General features: G+C 45.1%; 1 protein-coding gene across 1 annotated transcript in view; it reads right to left on the reverse strand.

The window, feature by feature from the left end:
- The window catches only part of LOC126545229 (neuropeptide F receptor-like), a 334942-nt gene that overhangs the window by 214447 nt on the left and 104936 nt on the right, over positions 1-15559 (reverse strand). Inside the window, exon 2 of the mRNA XM_055061259.1 lies at positions 10505-10584. The gene's annotated coding sequence lies outside the window, so the exon portion shown is untranslated. The remainder of the gene's footprint in view (positions 1-10504; positions 10585-15559) is intronic.

Below are 15559 nucleotides of genomic sequence, written 5' to 3' on the forward strand. Positions count from 1 at the left end.
ATGCTTCCATTTATTCCCCAGCTTTCCTATTTTTGCTTCTGGCCAGAATCCGCGCAGCAGAAAAGTATGCCTCATAAGAACGCGAGGCGCAGTTTCTAACATGCTTTGGTTCGCATAATATGCTTTGACGCGCGCTTTTACGGCGGAAGAATGCTCCCATCGGAAAAGGATGGCATGTACGTATTTCCGATGTCTTCGATGTATCTATTCTCTCTTACACATAAATGATCTACTTAAGCCGTGATAGATCGGCAAGCTGACACAAAAGGCAGGCCAGCCTCGTAGAGGGCGAGGATTACAATTGAAAAGTGACAAAGGGCTTGCACGCAGACGGGGATCAAGACGCGCACCGTTTATTGGATAATGAAGGGCAGTTTGATACCTGAGTCCGCTCATGTTGGCTTGGCAGCACACGTGTTGTTCAGATGTCTTAAGGGTGGAAGCAAAGGCCAGCACTAGAGTTCAAGCATGTGCTTCATGGAGCTCGTTGAAATGTGGAAGCGGAAGGCTAAGCATAGGGCACGAAAGATTTCGTGACATTATTGTGTCTGATCCGCGCTGTGTAACGCTCCTTGCTACTTCAGCATAGACGCCTGCTAAAGCAGTTCACGTATATTCATTCACCTTCCCATAAGACTGGAGTGTCTTGATAGCTGCTTTTGGAGCCAGTTGCATCTTCATGGCGCTACTGGTAGCACAATTATCAAATGATCACGTGCAGTATAATGGGTACCAATAGGGGTATAAGCCACTTCTTGTTGTCGTCAAGAATTCCTTCCTTGCTATGACATGTGAGGTCCACACACCAAAATCGCTCGTTTTCGCATGCCAGCTGCACTCTACCGTCACGAGGCTACCATTATTTCCCTGTACGACTAGAATGGCCGACAATGTTAGTTGTGATGACTTCGGTCAAGGCGAGACCATTCAATACATTCTGTGGACCTGTTGGTGATACGCTGTAGAGACGGTCAGAGAAAAAGACACAAAAACCAGAACGCCGCGGCATAAAAGCTTGAGTAGACCAATTCAGCTTCCTTGTCAAAACAAGTACGCTACATGCTTACCTTGTTCATATAATATGATATAAAGCTGAGGTTAGAATGGGTGATTGTAAACTTAATTTTTCGATTTCATAGCAGACCATTGATGCAGTATGTGGGTTTCAGTCCGACGCATTCATCTGCACACATAATTAATATACTTATTAGTACGGCATCGTGGCTGCTGAATTACCTCGGTGGCATCAAAAGTCTGTTGTAGAACCAAACAGTTTTTAGACTATTGCTTGTAGTACAGTTCTTGTATAAAGGACATAACTAAGAAATGCGATGCTGTATGGGCAAGATCTGGCAGATTAAGTGCATGTTTAATTCGTGGCACCCTACCAAGAAGATCATGTTTAGCATATCGCTATTTCGAATCGATAAGTGAGAACTTTTCTATTCTGGGCGTCTTACACAAGAGAAACATGTTTGAAGACAGGTGCATCTAATCCAAGAGAGAGATAGGGATATAGGGAAGGCAGGGACGTTAACCAGTCCGGTTGGCTACGCTACGCTCGGGGAAGGAAAAAGGGGAAGAGAGATAGAGAGGGTATAGAGACGTGCATGGACAGTACTAGAGTCCAAGCCGCTCGTACAAATCATACGTTCTCGGAAAGCACAAAAGTGCCTTTACTGCCTTCTGACCTGATGATCGGTGGGGACGGTGTTCTAGTACTGTCTATTCATTCAGAGGACGATCATCTAGTTTCCTGAATGTGTTGAACAAAGATTGTGCTCCAAATTGAGAACAGTGGCACAATAAGTGGTCAATGTTCCTCGCATCCGCAAACATCACATGCAGGACAATCGGCCATTCCAATCAGTGCTGAATAAGGTTTCGTGAAGGTAACTTCCAGCCACAACCGACACAAAAGAGACGATTCGCGTCGGTGCTGTCGGGCCGGAGGTCTGAGTTGCACTGAAGGGTTTAGACTGTGCAGTCTGGTGCGCCTTGTATGTACGATATTCCTCTCTGCTAAGCAGAACGTGCGTGCTATAATGCGAAGTTGTCTCACAGCGTCGGTCCTTGAGAGAGGAATGGGGACGCAGCCATCTTCCTTGTTTGAGGTCCGAGCTGCCTTATCTGCGTCATCATTTCCAATGACACCACAATGGCCCAGTATCAGTTGAAAATAAATATCATGGCCTCTTTTTTCTCAAGTGATGGACAAGTTCCACGATTTCGCACGTGAGCTGATCGTGAGCTCCATGTCGGAGAAACGACTGCGCACATTGCAAGGCCGCCTTGAATCGCAGGAAACTGCTTATTTTTGAGGACTTTCAGAATTTCTCACATGAAGCGCGTCGCGGTGAGCCGCGAGCTCTGCAGCAGTAGACGTAGCGATATGGGAAGTCTTGAACCACTGGGTTATTCCCATTGTGGGTATAACTACAGCGCCACCGGAACTGGTTGATGTTTTGAACCATCAGTAGAGACGTGTGTGCGGTCGCTGTGTTTCTCGTGCAGGAGGAGTAAACTATGTTGCTTGAGTGCAGATGGCCGTAAGTCCGACTTTTTCTGAACCCTTGGATTGTTAGGTTTACTTGAGTACGGCTCACACACCATGTCTAGCCCAAAATTATTATTAATGGTATATGAGGAGTGCATGAAAACTTACGACGTAGAAAACCAAATGGGCGCTCCAGGATATCTAAATACAAATGTACATTGTAATGGGTGTTGGGTTTTGAATGCCGTGCTGAAGAAACACGTGTTTGTGCAGCCCGCAGATTTTGTAATCGGCTCCAGTAGAAATATTACTACGCATTTTGTTAGCTGCGTCATTGAACATAAAAAGGCGATGAAGTCCTTTTTATAGTAGTTGATGCAGGAAGCACTTGAACTATGCTACTGATTGGAAGTAATGCGACGAAAGGGAATGCACTTTTTTCTACCAACGTGAGTACTTTAATATCAGTTGTCGAGCATCGTATTAGGTTATTAGCGTGGTTTCACAGCACTTGTTCTTGCTGTATTGGGTATTTATTTATTTATTTAGTTGTTTATTTATTTATGTTACCCTCAGGGCCCAGAGTACATTTCAGCGTGGAAGGGCAATTCGCAACAATAAAAAAGAACATAAAGCACGTTTCAGAGAAGAATACAAAACCATAAAGGAAAAAGAATAAAAATCCCATCAATTTTCTTACAACATAATAAAACAATTGATGAACAATAATATTAGGCGGAGAATCAAAACGGGATATTAAAATCTGTTAATGGACAAAACACAAAAGTGGTAGTTAGGTAATCAGCGTTGTAACTCCCTTTTTAAACTAAATGAATCCGTGATGCTTGTCAGTGATGCGGGTAGGGAATTCCATTTTTACAAGTTCTTGGAAAATATGATTGTGCACAAGTTACTGTGATGCAATGGGGCATTGAGATTTTTAGCGGTCTTTACGGCGATGAGAAATGAAGGGTGCTGGTTGAATCCATGGGGGAGCGAAGATTAGAGTTATGGTAGAAAATCTTAAGGAACAGACAAATGTGGGTGTGCTTTCCGCGGGTAGCTAGTGGGATGAGGTTTAAAGATGTTTTTCACTTTGTTGACACTAGCTGAAGGATGATAGTTAGCAAAGATAAAGCGAGCTGGACGATTCTGCACAGTTTTCAACATGAGTGCTTGTGTTACCTGTCCAGAGTCCCATACATATGAAGCATATTCCATTTGTGGTGGCGTATAGGTGGTGTATAATAATGTTTTTAGTGATGATGAAGCAAGAAAAAAGTTTCTTCGAAGGTAACCCAGGATTTTGTTAGCTTTTGCTGCTATAAATGTTCTGTATGTAATTTCTAGGACAAAGTAGAAGCCGAGATACCAGTAGGATGTTACGCCTTCAAGAGATTGACTGTGAAGAAAATAAGTTAGACAATTTGTATTCGAACGAGAAACCCTCAGAAAATTACACTTTTTAATGTTTAGTTCAATTTTACAAATATGACAACAATCAAGTACGCTATTGAGATCGATCTGGAGCGAGTGAATATTGTAATCGTTAGTTATGTTACTGTAAATCACACAGTAATCTGCAAATATACAAGTTCTGGAGGTAATAGCATTAGGAAAGTCATTTTTATAGGTGAGGAATAGTAGGGGGCCAAGCACAGATCCTTGAAGAACCCCATAGCAAACTGGTACAGTAGGGGAATTACCGTCATTAATGAGAAGCGTATCAAGAGATGTGAGCCTTAGAGAGACAAAGCAAGGAGAGGCAAGACAGGGAGTACAGCAGGGCGAGCGTTCGGTTTGTTACCCTAAATAAAAGGCTTAGGAAAATGGAATTGAGCAAAAGAGGGAGAAAGTGAACACTGAGGGCACGGCGATGCGGAGGGCAATAAACGGTCCCTCATGTCAGAGTGCTTCAAGAATTGCACTAGTGAACGAATAGATTTTTTTGGCAGCGACAAATATGGCCATGGTGCCAGTATTTCTGACTCAGAAAATGGTCTGGAGTCGAACCGGTTAAACACTGATTGGAGATAGAGGAGTAGAAAGTCGTACCATGGAGACCTGCTGAACAGGTGCTCGATGGTTTTTTCGCGTCTTCCGGGGTCACAAACTCGACTGTCGGCCATTACAATGTGGTGAGAATAGGCATTCGTAAATATCACTCCCAGTCATAAGCGGTAGCAATGCTGCTTTTCAGTGGGAGAGGCTAGTTGACACTGGTAGACTAAGCGAAGGATCCATGTAAGGCTGCAAGCAGCTGTATACACTTGGAGAGCTTGAGAAAGTTCCAACAAGTAGACAAAGTTGCCTTGTGTCATCTGTGCCCGCCAATTGAGTCGGGTGTGTCCGGGCGCCTTCAGGCGGTTAAATCCGGTGGCCTTTTCAGCGAGATCGTTGCCGATGATGTCATAATTGCCCTATTATCAAAAATAGCACACTGTCCTGTGAGCCTGTGCAGCAATAGAAATAACAAAATGTTTAGTATCTCAAATTAGATTGCGCCAAATAAACTATTCGTGCGTGTAACTGATATGCGTTTCTCTACCGTCTGAGCAACGTACAGCACAATCCGTGCCAGACGTGTTTCTTTAGAAATATGCAAATCAGAGCACTATGCCTATTTTTGCATATTTAGTACCCTTGAGTCAAGACACAAACCAAGGAGCTGAAGAAAATGGGAACCTTATCCTTGCGATTATCCCATTGCCTCAGCCTTATTTCAAAAGTTTCCGTAGCTCCAAAGCGACCTTTTGTTTTCACTGGAAACGCAAGCTTTTAACTCTTTGGATTCTTATTGGTTTATGCATCTGTTTTCCGTTTCCACTTTCCTTTATATGCAACCGAGAAGAATGATTTGCAAGCTGATCGAAAATGCGGGCGACGCGTTACTTGCATACAAGGGGTCCTGAAAACACCGCAATGATCGCAAGGTTACCACAGCGACGGTATAGCTCACCCGCAGCCAGCTCCAGAAGACCGCGTTGGTACATTCTCGAGAAACATCAAAAGGCGTTTGCTGCTGCAAGCGAGTGTCGCATGCGGGCCCATTACCGAGAGCAATAAAAACTATCACCGCTAAGACGCGTCTTTGGCGCAGAAACTGTCAGTGGCGCTTTGTGGAAAAGGAGGCCATCGGATTATTTGCGGAGCGCCTCTGACGAAGCAATCACTTGAAGCTGGTGACATGGTGGAGAATGTAAAAAATAACAAACAAGACTTTACACAAGCGCCACACTAGAAATTGAATTCAAGCCCTGCGACAATACGAAGAAGGCAGCCGGACGCGCTAACTACTTATCTTTTGTTCAATTACCTGCAGACCGACGGGAAGGTAAGCTAAACTAGAGCCACCTATCACAATACACAATTGAGAAATACACACACACACGTCACGTACATACTAAGCCTACTAAGAATACATGTAAACAAGAGAAAAATCAAACCAAGCCAGGGAAATCGAAGCATATGCACCGGCGCTAAGTAAGAGTTTGTGCAGTACATTATACAATAAAAGCCTAGTATACGCATGGCTTACAAGTGTCATCTTTCAAGTAGTTCTGGCATCAAACACTTAATTTTCTTATCGTTCATAAAATTCTACAAACCAAATCATACTAATCAGATCGCTGCTTCCTCTGATCAGCTGCTGCCTACTGGTTAACATCCTTGCCTTTTCTCTTTCTTCTTTTCTCCTCCCGAACGAAGATGGATGTGGAATGTTCAGTGGCCTCCGGAAGGTTGTCGTCTATAGCCGGTGCAGTTTTTTTGACAATGTGGGCCTGCCCACGCTTTGCAGCGTTGCGGGACGCGACAGTATTTAGCAACGTGTTCGCGGCGCTGACAACGAAAGCATTGTACAGCGCCAAAAAAGTCACTCACTGGACGGTTGGTAAAACCTAACAAGTCACGGGTGGGCATTGCCTTGTCAGACCTAAAGTACAGGATCACGCTTTTGTAGTAGAAAGTTTCCACCTCCCCATCTTCTTTTTCCTGCGATGACAACTTGTGACGAATAGATATAACTACAGCGTCTTTAAAGTAGTCAAGAGGTCTGTATCGCTGTAGGCCCATGGAGCGTTTTTTGTACGGCCGACATTCTTTGAGTGGGATACAGGAACATCCGCGTGCCCGTCAATACCTACCAAGGTTGTCGTCACTAGCATTCTGTCGGCTGCGTCCAGAGAGGATGCCCTTGCTAACACGCATACATATTTGAGAAGCGTCTCCAGTAGGTTTTCTTACTCATGATGAACACATATGATGACAACGCGTTGTGGTGAACTCACCATAAGGAGTATATTGATGAAGTGGGGAGGGGGATAACAGGGATTCCATCTCTGTGTGGTTCATCTTGTATCGATGCCGCAGTTAATGTATTGGCGTCCGGGAGCTCATGTATACGTAAAATTAAGTTCCTTCAGTATGGATGTTGTCCTCTGCCTTCTGTCCGCAGGCGTTTGCTGGCGCAAATGCTTATCGGTTGGCTATTCCGAGATACATCAGGTTGGACATGATCTTTGGCGTCTACGCATATATTTTGGAGGTGACAGCAGACAATACGCTTAGCAAAGCACAGCTAACACTGCTATCTGAAACTTCCTGAATCAGAGTTGCTGAAGCTCAATGAAACAAATGACGGAGCAAGATGTTGAGCGAAGCTACAAGAGGGTAACATCAACGTAAGGCGATCAGGTGGGGAAAGGTGGTTGCTTAATAGATATGTCGGGAAACAGTGAATTAGAGTCGCAGAAGTGTTGAACGATAAGTTATCAGTGGCCAGTAAACAGAGACGGCTCTTCCTCTTTGCAGGTACTCGTATCAGTCATCGCCAATGACGACTTCGGGTGGTCGTTTCGAAGCGCTCCAGTGGTAGTGATTTTGTTCGGGTGATCGAAAAAGGGCGCTCCTGGTATACATTCGACTGGTTCTTTCAGATCGCTGAAATCCGGCTTTGAGTGCCCAGAAATGATCCCATCCACGACGACGGAGTAATTGCCAGATCCGGCCAGCTACCGGTCGCGCGAGGGCTATGTAGCTTCAGTCAGCGCGCTTTTTCCGGTGTCGGCTCGGCCGTTAACACGGTTTCGTAATTGTGCTGTTCTGCTACATGTGCCTGACGTCGATGTTGCCGACGCGGCAACGTTGGCATTTGTAGGTGACACCTTCAGTTCTACTTTGAGTCCAGTGGCAAGCACTGACAGCATCTTATCATAGAGGTGAAAACTTGCGGCGCTGTACTGTAGCGGCTGCTTTCGTAGCCTACCATTCTGTTTGGCTTGCGCTCTCGTTCGCCGTGATGTTATAACCATGGGTGATGCGGCGGCATTCATTCTGGTATTACCGAAAGTTCCCGTGCGCGGCTAACACAAATAATTGTGTGCGACGGTTTTGCAGGTTAAATCAAAGACGTACGTGGACACTACATTTTGTCAACATTCACCATAGCACATTGGAAAGAATCTCGTGAAGAAAAATAATTCCCTAATTTTTCCCTTTTAACATGAACTAAATGATAAAATGTATTTAGAGAATAATAGACAAACTGACATCATTCCAAGACGTGCAGAGGCTGCTTATTCACGGATGTTTACACTGGTATGTCCTTGAGGTTTACGAGGGATCTAGCTTGTTTCATTTTACGAGGCACGCTAGCGTTAAGTGCCGGTGCACCGGTACGAGCTTATCCGAAAGCTCTGGCGTGATCTGGCCCGCGGGTAAGGCTCGAGACCTACGATCTGTGGCCTGGCTTTGGGCTCGGGCTCGTAACGCTTATGCTTTTGCAATTTGAATAAAACATTTATTCATAACCTACGAAGCAATGCATGCTGCAACAACAAAAAGCATCACAGGCAAATATTGGCGGAAGCGGACGCACATACCTGGCGCCGAGCACGACAAGCCGGTCGTGGCGCTGGGCAGTGCGCGCGTACACTAAAATCTACCCGGAAGCACCCATACATGCAGAGCAACCTTAAGCAAACCCAGTGGTCGAGTGTTTGGCTGAGTGTTGGTGCCTCGGGAAAGGGAAACAGAGGACGAAACGACAAGAACGGTAGTTGGCTCGCGAAGGCTAGCTGTTTGACTACACATTCTCCCCTTGTTTTTCTTTGTTCTGTGTGCCGGCGCGACAAGCAGAATAAGAAGAAAGAACTCAAGAAGCCGGCAGCTGAATGTGGAGAAAGAAATTAAGTTTGTTGAACGAAACGGAAGCGGACCGTTCATTGAGCGAGGAACGTTTATTCAATTAGAAGATAAGAAGGCAACTTCTGTAAACATCACAGAAAGCTTCGCTTATCACCGATTAACAAATATGCGTGGGATCTGCGAATTTTTAAAATTTTAGCTTTTCATTTGTCAGCAACAACTCCCGTGCCAAAGATGACACCACTCAATTCAGTCTCTAGCAAAGAATCTCTGTGCGGCTGGTACATAAGAAATAACCAAGAATTGGGCTATGCTGCGTTTAGGGTCAAGGGCAAACAAGCCGAACCGTGCCGAGTCAGGCTTGAATTTTTCGGGCCCGTGCCCGGTGCGCGGCAGACCGGAAACCACTTGGTCTGCCAGCGCGTGGCACGGAAAGTGCCAGCGCGTGGCACTTTCAAATTTGTGTGGAGCCCGGCCAAGAGAAAGAACAGCCCGTGTGGTGCTCTACTAGCTGCGCAAGGACAGAAATCTGCCTCTTCGCCGTTGCACAGAGTGTTTCAGCGCTCGCAATGCCAGGATATATAGTCACTAGTGCAGCGCGCGCTAAGTGCTTCGAACTGCGACGCCGCACGTGCGTCAAACTCCAAAACATGCTCCAACTATTCCGTTACCTAAATAAAACTGCCAGGGTGCAGTGGTTCGACACCTGGCTCGCAGCGGAAAGTATACTCAATTCTAACACCACACGTAGAAAATGATGTCTTCTCCTGTTTAGTGGCATTTCATGACGAATACTCTTTTGCAGTTGAACATGTGGAGTTGAGGGCATAGAACGGTCGAATGTTGAGCGCTGAAGCATATTATTGTGCACGCAAGGTATTTTGCATCCAGAAATACTGAGCAGATGCTGGCAAACGTCGTGCCTGGTTAACTGGTCAGACAAGTTTTCCAGATACCGCGACGCCACCGAGCTCGCCATTTGTAGTTCTGCACGAACATACCTCGGTTTCTACCATATTCCCACGTATCTAAGTCACTGTCAAACAAATTTCAACTCCTTGTAGGAGGACCCATATTACAGATGCCAAAGAGGCCTATGACACAGAAGACCGCCTTGAGAAACAGCTTCCATAATCTCATTTCAAGGAGTGCCTCCACCTCGTGTAGACACATAGCAAGTCTCTCACGGAAGTAATCACACACCCATGTGTAAGTATTTCCAGCTGTGTCCCCCCCCCCCCGTTTTTTCTCTCTTCTTTTCTTTCTATTCTTTTCTCCCCGCCTTCCCACTCTCCCGCTCTCGTCCCCTCGTCTTCAGAACGTCGTTCACAGACGTCAGGCGACAGCACTCATTACCTCTGAAGTCTCTCCCTTTTAAACTAACCGCCACCGACAACAACCGCACGTGACGTCACTGCACTAACCCTTTAAAACTAACATGCCGAGGATGACGAGGCCGCCTTTGACGAAGATAGGTCCTCCTATCGAAACGTTGGCCAGCCTTTCTGAGGCACCTTATCCCTGTTTACAAACTTTATACCATTTTATGTAGCACGTATTTCAAAGTGCTTTGAAAGACTGTACTAATTATATTTTCGTATTCTTTAAATTGATGGGGGATAGTGGAAACATTGTCACGTGGGTGCAACAGCCCTGCCTTTGTTTTTTCAAAGTTAATCATAAGATAATTGTTTGCCGCTCACCTGTGAATTTTTGCCAGCGTTTCATTGGCTCGATTTGACATATTAGAACCTGAGTCAGCAGCAAAAAACAGGCTGGTGTCGTCTGCGTAAATTACGCACTTTGCAGACAGATCAACAGGGACTATTTCACTTACATATAAAATAAAAAGATACAGACCCAATATGCTCCGCTGTGGGACTTCTGTTTTTACAGGTTTCAACTCGGGATGGTCCCAGGCTATATCGACGAACTGTGACCTGTGTTGAAGGTAGGACGCAATAAGAGAATGAGAAAGGAAATGCTTTAACGGTCGAGTTTTTTAAGTAAAACGTAATTATTCGGTCGAAGGCCCTCGAAAAGTCAAGCAAAATTCAAAGCACCATTTTCCTCTCCTCAAATTTTTGTAATACATATTCCTCTTGGGTCAGCAGAGCTAATTCAGTTGACCTATTTTTACAAAACGAAACTGTGCAGCACTTATGATATTACACTGATCAGTAAATGAACAAAGTCGTGTTAAAACCACCTTCTCTAAGCCTTTTAAAAGAAACGGGCAGCACTCATACGGGGTGGTAGTTTGAAAGATAATTTTTGCTGCCTTTTTTTAATGTTACTGTTACATTTGCCGTCTGCATGCTACGCGGGAAAACGATTTAAGATAAACACAGATTAAGAATGCAATCTAACAAGGTGAAATTGTGTCAATAAAAAATTTTGCGGCGTCATTTGAATATTGAATGCATCAGTAGCTCTACTGTCTCTTAAAGACAAGAATGAAAAAATAACTTCCTGCTTTGTAACTTCCCTTAGGAATATTGACTGCGTATATTAAGTGAGTGCATATACGACGAGTCGATATTATCTGATACCTCACCAAGGGACCGAAAGAATTCGTTAAAAGCATTAGCAAAATCAACCCCTTTTAGTTCAATGCCGTTTTTAGAAGTGTAGTCGTTTCTCCTAGCGCGGTCATAGTTATTGAAGCGAGTGTCCTCCAGATTTGATCAGTGTGTCCTGCCAATCAGTTGAAGAGATTAAAGACATAATATTTCTGAGGAACCCTTACTGGTTTTGTGACGTAGTTTCTGTATTCCTTACATGCTGTCAACACTTTCTGCGATTTACTTTGCATGAATGAACTGTACAATCTGTCTCTTTTATTTGTGAGCTTCAGCAGGTGCTTATCTATCCATGGTTTGCGCCATTTTTTGATGGGTTTGAACGTCTCCAGCGGAAAACATGCATAGTATGTTTCCATAAATATTTGCATGAACTTGTCATAAGCTGGATCTACTTTTTTGCACACATCTTCCCGAGAAACACTCGCAAGACAATCTAGGAATGCAGACAACGTATTAGTAGTAATGAGCGGATACGAAACGGCTTGATGCGGTTGTTTTTGTTTTTGAACTGCTGTGGTAATGAATATGTGCACAGGTAAGTGATCTCCAACTGCGTATACCAACACACCAGGTTTTACAGAAGACATGTCAAAGTTAATTATGAACAAGTCCAATGCAGAGTCACATGTTGCCGTAATTGGCGTAGTCGACGTAAAAAGGTTTTGACAGAGATGTATATTTAGGAGAGATTCCAATTCTAGTTTCATGTTATTCTGAGCAATCATATTGATATTTAAGTCACCTCCAAAAAGTATTTGATAATTGTCAATGTTAACGAATTCTAACAGTGAATCAAAATACAATAAAAGCAGCAAATAATTTCCTGTTGGCGGCGGGTAGCAAAAAAGAAAATCATATTGCTGCATTTAACAGTTTCATAGTGCTCATTAGTGCAACAGAATTTAGAGAAGCTAAGAATTAAATAAATTTGAAACAAGCATTGAGACACCTCCGCCGCGTTGATCACAGCGGTTCATGTAAAACAATTTGTAACCATGAAAATTATACACATCTTCCGAAACAAGCCATGTTTCCGAAAACATGAGAACACAAAATTGGCATTCTATTCTGCGAAAAAAAAAACTATCAAGTTCGGCTCTCTTATTTCTGCCAGATCTAAGGTTAAAATACATGCAACTGCAGCAATTCTAACCGTGGTTTCGGATGATTGCATCTAAGTCAGATAAATTTACGCGGTCCATGACAAACAACGGAGATGAAGACATAGCTTAGCTATATACTTCAGCTACTGCACAGTTTATCGAGGTCAGCTGTGCAGCGAATGAAAACCACAAATTCACTCTCTTTCTTTCGAATAACAATTTTCCCGTTCGCATGCCACGCGAAGCGATAAACGTTTGCGCTCGCCCATTCTTTCACGCGGCGCAGCAGCTGTCGTATCTGCGCGGTCATGTTTTCACAGATTGAACTATTTGAGTTCATGTTTCACAAAATTTGCGCCTTTCAATCCATCTGTCTCGCAGTGACCGCTGTGGAAATCACACGATGATTCCAGGTACTTTGCCTTGTCTCAAAGCCAACCTGTGAGCCGCCTCGACGTCACTCGCGGTCAGCTCTGACAAGTTCACCAATTTTGATACTTCATTTACCTTTGTTAGGAGCTTTTCATTGTCAGCTACCGGTATTCCATGCACTTCAACATTCAACTTTCTGCTGCGCCATTTAAGGTCCTTTACTGAGGCTCTGAGTTGCTGGATGTCGATTTGGATTGCATCGTCCTTGAGTCTAGAGACTTTTTCAAGCGAAGCTTGTATACGCTACCTGCACCGGCAATGTAACGCTAAAGAAACTATCTGCTCTCAGAGCTGCACACTTGCGCGGTCTGCTACATATAAAAGAAAAACAATAGACCCATTGAACGGAGAATCCTGCTGCGCCACCGCGCTACTGACGTCATTCTCTACGCCAATAGGAGTCGTGTGTCTGGGTAACATGAGAGGAAGGAGTGTTTCTCGTGTCAGAACACTATCGGAGTTGCGATGGGTCGGCCGCGCATCGTGCGAACGCCATGCGCCATGCGAACTCACAGGCTATAATTCGTATATTGAAATAGTGACCGTAGTGGCCATAATTAAAAAGTTAATTAACGTAATTGTTAATTATTTAATTACGTCTTTTGATTTATTGTAGAAAGAGAGAGAGAGAGAAAACATTTATTCGGACCATCGAGGCCGTTGCTCTTGAGGTCGAGTGGGTGGTGTTCTCATTCCTGGGCTCCACTGGCCATGGCTGCTCGACGTACTTGCTGGACGAGAGCTTCTTGTCCCGCCAGGGTATCGCCGGTCAGCTGTACCCAACGTTACTAGACTAGCTTCAGTTGTAAAACTCTCCGCCCGCGCGCATACAGCCGCTGTCGCCACTTCTGTGACAGCCGCCAGATGGCAGCGCCGTTCCATCGAGCTACACTGCAGACGCCTCGCCGCAGCCTTGAGCTCGTGCGGACGGGCAGTTTGCGCGTGTTTCACGCTCGCTGGCGTTCTGCCTTGTCCAAATTAGTAATACCATGAGAAAGCGGTATCCACCTACAGCAATAAGATTTACCGGGCCAGTTGGTTCATACTGAAGGAAGGGTACACAGCACGAAAGGAAGAAACGCATGCAACGAAGCGCAGAGGCTGCGTTTCTTCCGGTCGTCTTCCCGTTTCACGCAGTTTCTTAACATTTCGCGCAGCTTAGGCTCAGGAGCCTGAAGATCTGGCCAAAGTGCGTGATTGTAGGATGATCTTCATCCCCACCGAAGCTTCTCACCACACCAAAGAAGCGCTACAAAAAGAAAGATGAGGTCAGTCTTTGAATACACAAACCACAAAAGAAAGAGAAAAGATCATCGGCTCTTCCACTCCGTGAAGATGGTTAACCAGCGAAGCTGAAACGTGCGGCCCCTGTGTTTATCACTGGGTTAATCCCGAGGGTTCATTAAAGTATTTCTCAATTATGAGGTTACACATGCAATCGGTTGCGACGGAGAGAACGACGTCACTGACGGTGTGCCTGCAGTCCGCCGTTGGCACTTGTGTTCGATGTCTCGAGTTTGTTTGGCGGCGTGGTTAGCAGCCTTCGCCCGCCATTTGCCGCTTGTGGTTCTTCGAAATTAAATGTCTTCAAAATTAAATATGTCCGTTATGTAAGACAATGAGTGACTCATACTCCCTTAAGCAATGGCTCATACCCCCTAGACGCGGCCTCCCCATTACGACGACAGAAGCGAAATTCTACGCTGGAATGATGAACGGCAACGCAGCCAGCTGTGGAAAACGACGACGGCGACGACGAACGCGAGAGCAGTGGCACGAGCGCATGCCGTGGATTTCGCAGAGAGTTCCCGGTCGGCACGTGGAATCGCTCTGTTCCACGCCGAGCGAAGCGTCGCATTGCTGGGAGCACAGATAAAGTATTGCGCAGGACTGTCGACATCGTTCCGATAGCCGCCTATGCAGCCAGTTGCGCAGCACGTCGGCATCGTCTGCTGATATTCTTAAAGGGACACTAAAGTGAAACAATAAATCAGTTTAGACTGATGAAGCATTATTTGAGAACCCTTCAGGCAGTCATTTAAAAAAAATAGTTTGGTGAGAAAAAAATAGATTAGATGAGAAAATGAAGGTCCAAGTATCAGTATTTGAATTTCGCGCCGAAACCCCAGCGCCGGTACGTCAGCGTGACGTCAGGGATTCCAAAGCATGTTTTCGCATTTGGAGCCTTCTCAGACATATAATCGACCCTAGTAAATAAAAAAATGCAAGCTAGTACAAGCCAGGTGAGAGCGACGCATGGCTTTGTTGGCACAGATGACGAGCTCGTGAGCGAGCTCCAAGAGACATATCTTGGAAAACCAGAGAGCGAGGTGTTTAGGGACTACGAGGGACCTCCCAATCCAGATCTCGATGCCCCCATTAGCACGACAGAAGTTAGAGCAGAGATTAATAACCTCAGAAAGAGATCGGCCCCCGGTCCGGACAGGATAACAAACACAGCTCTCAGGAATCTAGACGATGAGTCCATCATTGCCTTAACCAAATTTATGAACCAGGTGTGGGAGAAAGGAGAACTCCCAAAAACATGGAAACAGGCGGACGTAGTCTTTATTCCCAAGCCAGGGAAAGTACCCGGCTTGAACAACATGCGACCAATCTCCCTCACCTCGTGTGTAGGGAAATTGATGGAGCATGTTGTTCAAACGAGACTGACCAGGTACATGGAGGAGAATGATCTCTGGCCGCATGAAATCGTTGGATTCAGGCCAGGGCTCAGTACACAAAATGTCATGCTCAGACTTAAGCATGATATCCTAGACCGATACGACTCAACT

This window comes from Dermacentor andersoni, chromosome 1, assembly GCF_023375885.2.
Source record: "Dermacentor andersoni chromosome 1, qqDerAnde1_hic_scaffold, whole genome shotgun sequence".
NCBI lineage: Eukaryota > Metazoa > Arthropoda > Arachnida > Ixodida > Ixodidae > Dermacentor > Dermacentor andersoni.